Below are 6,684 nucleotides of genomic sequence, written 5' to 3' on the forward strand. Positions count from 1 at the left end.
CCCCAAATTACTTTATGAATAAATTAGTTTTGCAGTTTAAAATTTTATGTAATTTTTTCTCATCATTATTGCGTTTATGTTTAAGGGTTTTTGAGCACCTCTTAATTATTATTGTGCATTTATCTTTGTCCCTAGAAGCAGCCATTTCTCTTATACAGTTTCACTGGTGTTTCATTATCTGACCATTTCCAAACATATAGATATCTATGATTATTTTTTATCACACATTTTGCTTGTAATATAATTATATACTGCGTGATCTGTGCTGTGTATTGTGTTGACGAATTGTTTTCCATGTTTCATGTACATTTTCCAAACTGGTCCCAACATTCCAGGATCCAGACAAGAATCCAGTACCAGGTTGTGAAAGCTGCAATAACAGATAGGTGAGAGCAACACTGTCATAATACATAATACAGTGCATTATTACTGGTAGTACGGTAAAAATATCAGCTCATTTTTGCTCGCACCTTTATGGGGCGCAAGCAAACATCTGCGGATATTTCACAAAACAAATACGCGCGAGGTGTCTCCGTGGCCGTTCCGGAGACACCACGCATATTTTTTTGTAATTGAATCTCCCCCAATATGTCAAGTGACGCAGCCACGCTCCATGTTGACCACGTCTCCAACACTGTGGTCTTGCCCACTTCGGCACACGCCTCTTCACTTCTCATCTATGAGGGGGTGAGGGGGCAAAAACTTGTTGTACTGTGGCCCCAAAATCCTCTTGGCAGCCCTGCTTGCATACCAGCTAGATGGGAAGAGCACCGATTGGGCAGGGATTTGATGACGCACTTACACCATTGTAATGCTTGCTTCATCCACTTAATGAGGTGAATAATGTTATCAAGTCTGGTGCACCTCCCTTTCTCATCCCTCCTCTATGCATCTCCCTGAGGTCAGGTACGAAGGGTAGGCAGGTATAGGTCAGTCACTATATGTGCAATGGTCCATATGTTTCTGATCCCCTCTTTAAATAACATTTCAGTTATTTCTGCATTTAATAGTAGTTCACTTAGTTGTAAAACTAGTTGTGAACTATTTCTAGTATAGGAACATTTAAAGAACAGGACAATATCTACTTTTATATGTAGTTTACCATCTTAGGTTCCACGTGTACCTCTGCACTGTCTTGGCAGTTGGCACTCACATCAAAGGATGCACAAGAAAGAAAGACTTCTTTTTCCCAGAAGTAAAAATTACAGTGAACTTGCTCTGTTTGTAATAATTTAATTTCATAAACGTGTATTCTTGCAAATCTATTTTCTAGCTATGTTCCAATTTCTGTGTATTTTACATCAAAAGCAGCTTGTAGGACCTGGACACTTGTTCCTGTGGGCTACACTGTGGCCACAGCTAATGTCTTGTGGGAGCACATAAAATGTAAAGGTACAGTACAGTGCACACTAAAGGGAAAATAAAAAAAATGACAACCCCAATTCCACTGCATACGCCACAACATTATACTACTAATGACCAGTATATAATTCAGCAGCAACTTGGCCAGTACTCACCACCCATCTGCCAGGCAGGACCAATAAACTAGCATTAATCCTGTTTAACTTGCTGTTTCAGCTGTTGTTTTGTGTTGTCCATGGTCATCATCATTGTTTAGTTATATGGCGCCACAGATTCCATAGCACCTGAAATATATAACATACATCAGGGCCTTCTCACCTCTTTGTCTGTTTTACCCAGTTTGTTTATTAGTTTATTATGTTTGTCCCCAATTGTAAAGCGCTACGGAATATGTTGGCGCTATATAAATAAATGATGATAATGATGATGATACATCAAAACAATAAGCAAAATACCAGATGCATAGGTACAATTGAGTAGAATAATAAATGCATGGATGCAATTAACAGAACAAATTGCATGACATACAGGAAAAAAAACTGCATCAGACATGACAAGAGACATATGAGGTAGATAGATAGTGGACAGACATGAAACCTAATGTAGAGAGGACCCTGCTTGTGAGAGCTTTCATTACAGTATGTGCGGGGTGGGGTGGGGGTTGTAGAAACATGGAAAACAATCAGCAAAGTAGGAGTACACAGTAGTAGAGCAGTAAGGCACGTTTGAGGGGATGGAAAATAGTTGTTGATTGAAGAGTTAACTCTGGAAGAGTTGCTGCTTCAGGAGAATAGAAGAGTAATGTGGTTGCAGGAGTATTGCTTGGAGAGTTTGGAACCTCCATCATCATCATTATCATCTTTGTTTATTTATAAGGCACCACAGAATCCGCAGTGCTGCACAGTCATCACAATATAAACAGAACAAAATACAGATACGTAAAGGGAAAAAGAAACAATAGAATCAGTAAACATCAATACAAGAAGAGACAATAGAAAAAGCAACTACATTAGGAGACACAACTAGGACAAAGGGGGCCAGTATATTGATATAATGTGTGAGGGAAGGGGGTCTTAATTTAATGGTGGAGTGTAGGTGAGGGCTAATTATGGGTGCTAATTTATTTGTGGGGTGATGGTGGGGCAATTTAATTTAATAGTAGGGTCTAAGAAGTTAAGATGGGGTGATTGGACCTTTAATTTAATGCTGGGGAGGTTTAGGACCTATTAATTGAATGTGGCGCTGTTTGGGGAAAATTAGGTCTATTTATTAAATGTGATTATGAATTATTTAATGCCTGGGATGGTTGTGGGAAATGGTTATATTTATTAAACGTAAATGCTATTTAATTTATTTCTGTAGCTGATTGGAGGGAAGGAAATAGGTTTATTTATTAAACAGGAATACTATTAATTTAGTGTCAGGGCTAGTTGGAGGGAAACAGGTCTATTTATCAAATGTGAATATTGTTATTGGTTTGAGTTTTCTAAATTTCATGTACCCATTTTTGTTTCCAAATAGGGCCACCAACATTCCAGGATCCAGATAAGCAGCAACTGATCTAATGAAAAAAACAGCATCCACAAGTGGTGAAAGTGACAAGAACAGGTAGGAGACTACAGTACAGTCTACCAATTGTCCTGAATCTGGTGGGACAGTCCTGAATTTGGGTGACTGTCTTGCTTAGTAAGGATTTGGTCCGACTGCAAGGGCAGTTGGTAGGTATGTCCTGCCTTCACACTGTACTGTCCGTGAAGGCAGAGCTGCGTGAAACTAACAGTAGTGCACAAAGTATTGCCTGTGTATTTTCTAAAATGATAACCATGTTACGTCATTGGGGCCCCCCTGTCTAAAGTGCCCCGGGCCACCCAGAGCCTTAATCCAGCTCTGGGCCAGGGTGTCAGATTGACACCTAGTGCTCTGCTTCTCTTCACAATACCACCCCTCATATTATTTGTTTTAGGTTAAACCTAAAACAAATAATAACCCTATTACAATATAGGGTGGAGCAAAAACAAGCTCTTTTGCTGGAAAACACATCAGGTTTTCAAAGTAAAAGGGCTTTTTGCATTTTGATAAATCAGCCCGTGTTCAATACTGGTAAAGAAAATTATTATATGATCGATTGCTATAATATGATTTAAGCCAGGTATGTGTAAAAAAAAAATGGGAGGAAAATAGAAAATAAAATGCAATATAAAGTGAGGTTTGTTTTTAGTTGCCTTATTTGTTTCAAATATTTAAGATTTATCATTTATAATAATAAAGTATTAAAATAGCCTCTTTTTATATTTATAAATTTATATTGTAAAGAAATCCACCCTTTAAGGGTGGGCCACTACTTATGGGCCAGTGCTATGTGCTTGCACCCCGGGCTAAAGTCTGCCAGCCAGCTCCTGGGTTGAGGTCAGGGCTCCGTGTGGGCCAGTCAAGTTCTTCAACACCAAACTCATCAAGCCATGTCTTTGTGCACTGGGGCTGTCACGAGTCACAGAGACTGAAGGCACCTTGCTAAGCTAAGAGCCGCAGAGACTAAACACACCCCCGGTCTTCTTCAGGGACCGGTTTGGAGTCTGCTGCAAGGGACATGCATGTCGCGGCCCTCCAAGTTAGCTATCAGCGGAGTGGATGGTGAACAGACATGGTCGTGCAGACAGAGGTCAAACCGTCCTGGCGAATGTGGTATCACAGGGTTAAGGCAAATTGGAGACAGCAAGCCAAAGGTCAGATACAACGGGAGCAATCAGACCGAAGGGAGATCCAGAAGCAGAACCAAGGAAAGCTGGGTCGGTACACAGGAGGTCAGTCTGAGAGCAGGGAAACAGGCTGGAACGCTGGAGCATAGGAAGACCTATTTACTCTGGCGCCTACCTAGTGTTGGAGGCAGGTTTAAATAGTGGAGCCCATTCCCTGATTGGTGGCAGTGGAGGCGGCTGCTCGAACAGCTGACCACCGACAGAAATACAGAAACGGGGATGCGAGCAGACACACGTGCACGGCAATCCTGAGGAGAGAGGACGGTGCCCAGCTGCCTAGCAATGGACAGCACTGCCGGCAGAGGAAGGCGTCCATCCTTGGCACTGATGGTGAGTGCGGGGACGGCACCTGACAGGGGAACAGTTATGTTGGAAAAGAAAAGGACCTTTCCTAAACTGTTGCCACAAAGTTGGAAGCAATGACTTGGTATGCTGAAGCATTAAGATTGCATTAAGAAACATTAAGATTGGCCAAGCCCAAACCCTGAAAAACAGCCCCATACCATTATCCCTCCTCCACCAAACTTCACAGTTGGCGTAATGCAATCAGGCAGGTAATGTTCTCCCAGCATCAAAAATTTATTTCACTCTGTCGCAATCCCTAAATCATTTGGGGGGGCCGGCCGTCATTTTAAAGTTCCATACCAGCACTTCTAAATTTCCACTTTGACCGCTGACTGAATATATATTAAAAATATAACATTGAAGGCACAATTTGTTACTCTTTATCAGTGGTCGAAGTGTAAATTTAGAAGTGCTGGTATGGAAAATGTAAGTGAATGGAATGTGATAGTTTTACAGGGGCGCACGCAGGATTGTCGCGGTGTTTCCCCCCCTGACCCCCCACCCCAAAAAAACCCACGCGAGAGTGCTGCTGCGCATGCGCCACCGGTGCTACAGCACCGCCGCGGACGCTTCTTTGACAGCGGAGGGGGGGTTCTGGAGACCCAGAAACCCCCCCTGCATGCACCACTGTTTTATAATGAGGGCAGTAGGAGAAGTGGCGGTATGGCATAACAGCGTATACCAGCAAACTGTTCTTTATACTACATTAACTATTTATTGTCATTCATGGCTTATCACATAGTGCCTTAATATGCAATATTGCAATGTAACCTCAAGGTGTCCACTTTGAGGCTTTCTTTCAGCTATATGAGCTGGAGATAGCAGTTAGCTAAAAGCTCTGGGGAATCATCCAATTAAAAAAAGCCTGTGGTGTTAAAGTGATGAGTTGTTTATTATTTGTTTAACAACCATTTACTGATACATCTGTCAATGAAAGTTATCAGCAGGACAAGTTCATGAGATAATAATGTATCATTACAAGTAAGTGGTATGCGCTCTTTAGTGCTTTATTGTGGGGAAAGAATAGTTGCCTAACACAGGATTTCCTTACATTGAAAGTCCTGGTCTTAACTGAAGTACAATGTCTCCAGTTATCTGTATATGATAAAGTACCTAACTCTTTCAGTTTACTTTACTGCTATCAGTGCCGGATTAAGGGAATGGAGGCCCCTGCCCCCCCCCCCCCCATGATCCGAGCTGCCCGCCCCCCCCCCCCCCCCCCCCCCCGTGATACGAGCTCCCCGCCCCCCCGGCACTTACCTCCTTCCCCGGCGCGCTGTACGCTCTTTACTGAGGAGATCTCGTGAGAGTGAGACTCACGAGATCTCCTCAGTAAGGAGACTACAGCACGCCGGGGAAGGACTGCGGGGAAAGTGCTCATCAGCACTGATCGCGCCGGGGGCGCCCCCGCCCCCGACCGATCAATACTGCTGCTGAGCACTTTCAAGGGCCCCCTGGATGCCATAGGCCCCTGGGCTGTAGCCCAGTTAGCCCTATGGTTAATCCGGCCCTGACTGCTATACATTAATTGATTTTATTATTACGTGTCACTATCTGTTATATTCTTGGAGATTTGTGTATTAAAGCAACATTACACTGAAGTCATACCTATTATAAAGGGATACATTTTGAAGATCTCCAAGTAACACCAACTTCTGACAGTAATACTTAGCAAACATTGTAGCATTTCCATACCTTCATAACTGATGTCACTGTTGTACTGCTGCAGAGAAAGCAATAATACTCATATTAACATTTCTTGTGTTTTATAAAGTTATATTGAAGAAATGTATATATATAAATTCCTGTAAATAATACATATCCTATCAGAGTCAGCTCTGATGCCATGAGGTCAGTTGTCCATTAGGAAAATCTGTGTATTATAAGGACTAATGCATCCGCTACTATAAATTATTACAGATAGTAGACCTTGGAGGTCTGTGACCTGTAATTATTATTATTATTATTATTATTATTATTAATAATTAATTTATTTACTTATTTATTTATTTATAAGGCGCCACAGATTCCATAGCGCCGGACACAGAAGCAAGTGACAAATAGATTAGGTCATACACATAAGTAGCACAGATGAGTGTGAGTAATGCTATGGGGACTCACACACATTGCAGCAAAATACATGACAGGACATACAAGGGAGGCAGACAGTGGACAGACGTGGAACAATAGGTAAAGAGGACCCTGCCCATGAGAGATTACA

The sequence above is a fragment of the Mixophyes fleayi genome, chromosome 5 (genome assembly GCF_038048845.1).
Source record: "Mixophyes fleayi isolate aMixFle1 chromosome 5, aMixFle1.hap1, whole genome shotgun sequence".
Classification (NCBI taxonomy): Eukaryota; Metazoa; Chordata; class Amphibia; order Anura; family Limnodynastidae; genus Mixophyes; species Mixophyes fleayi.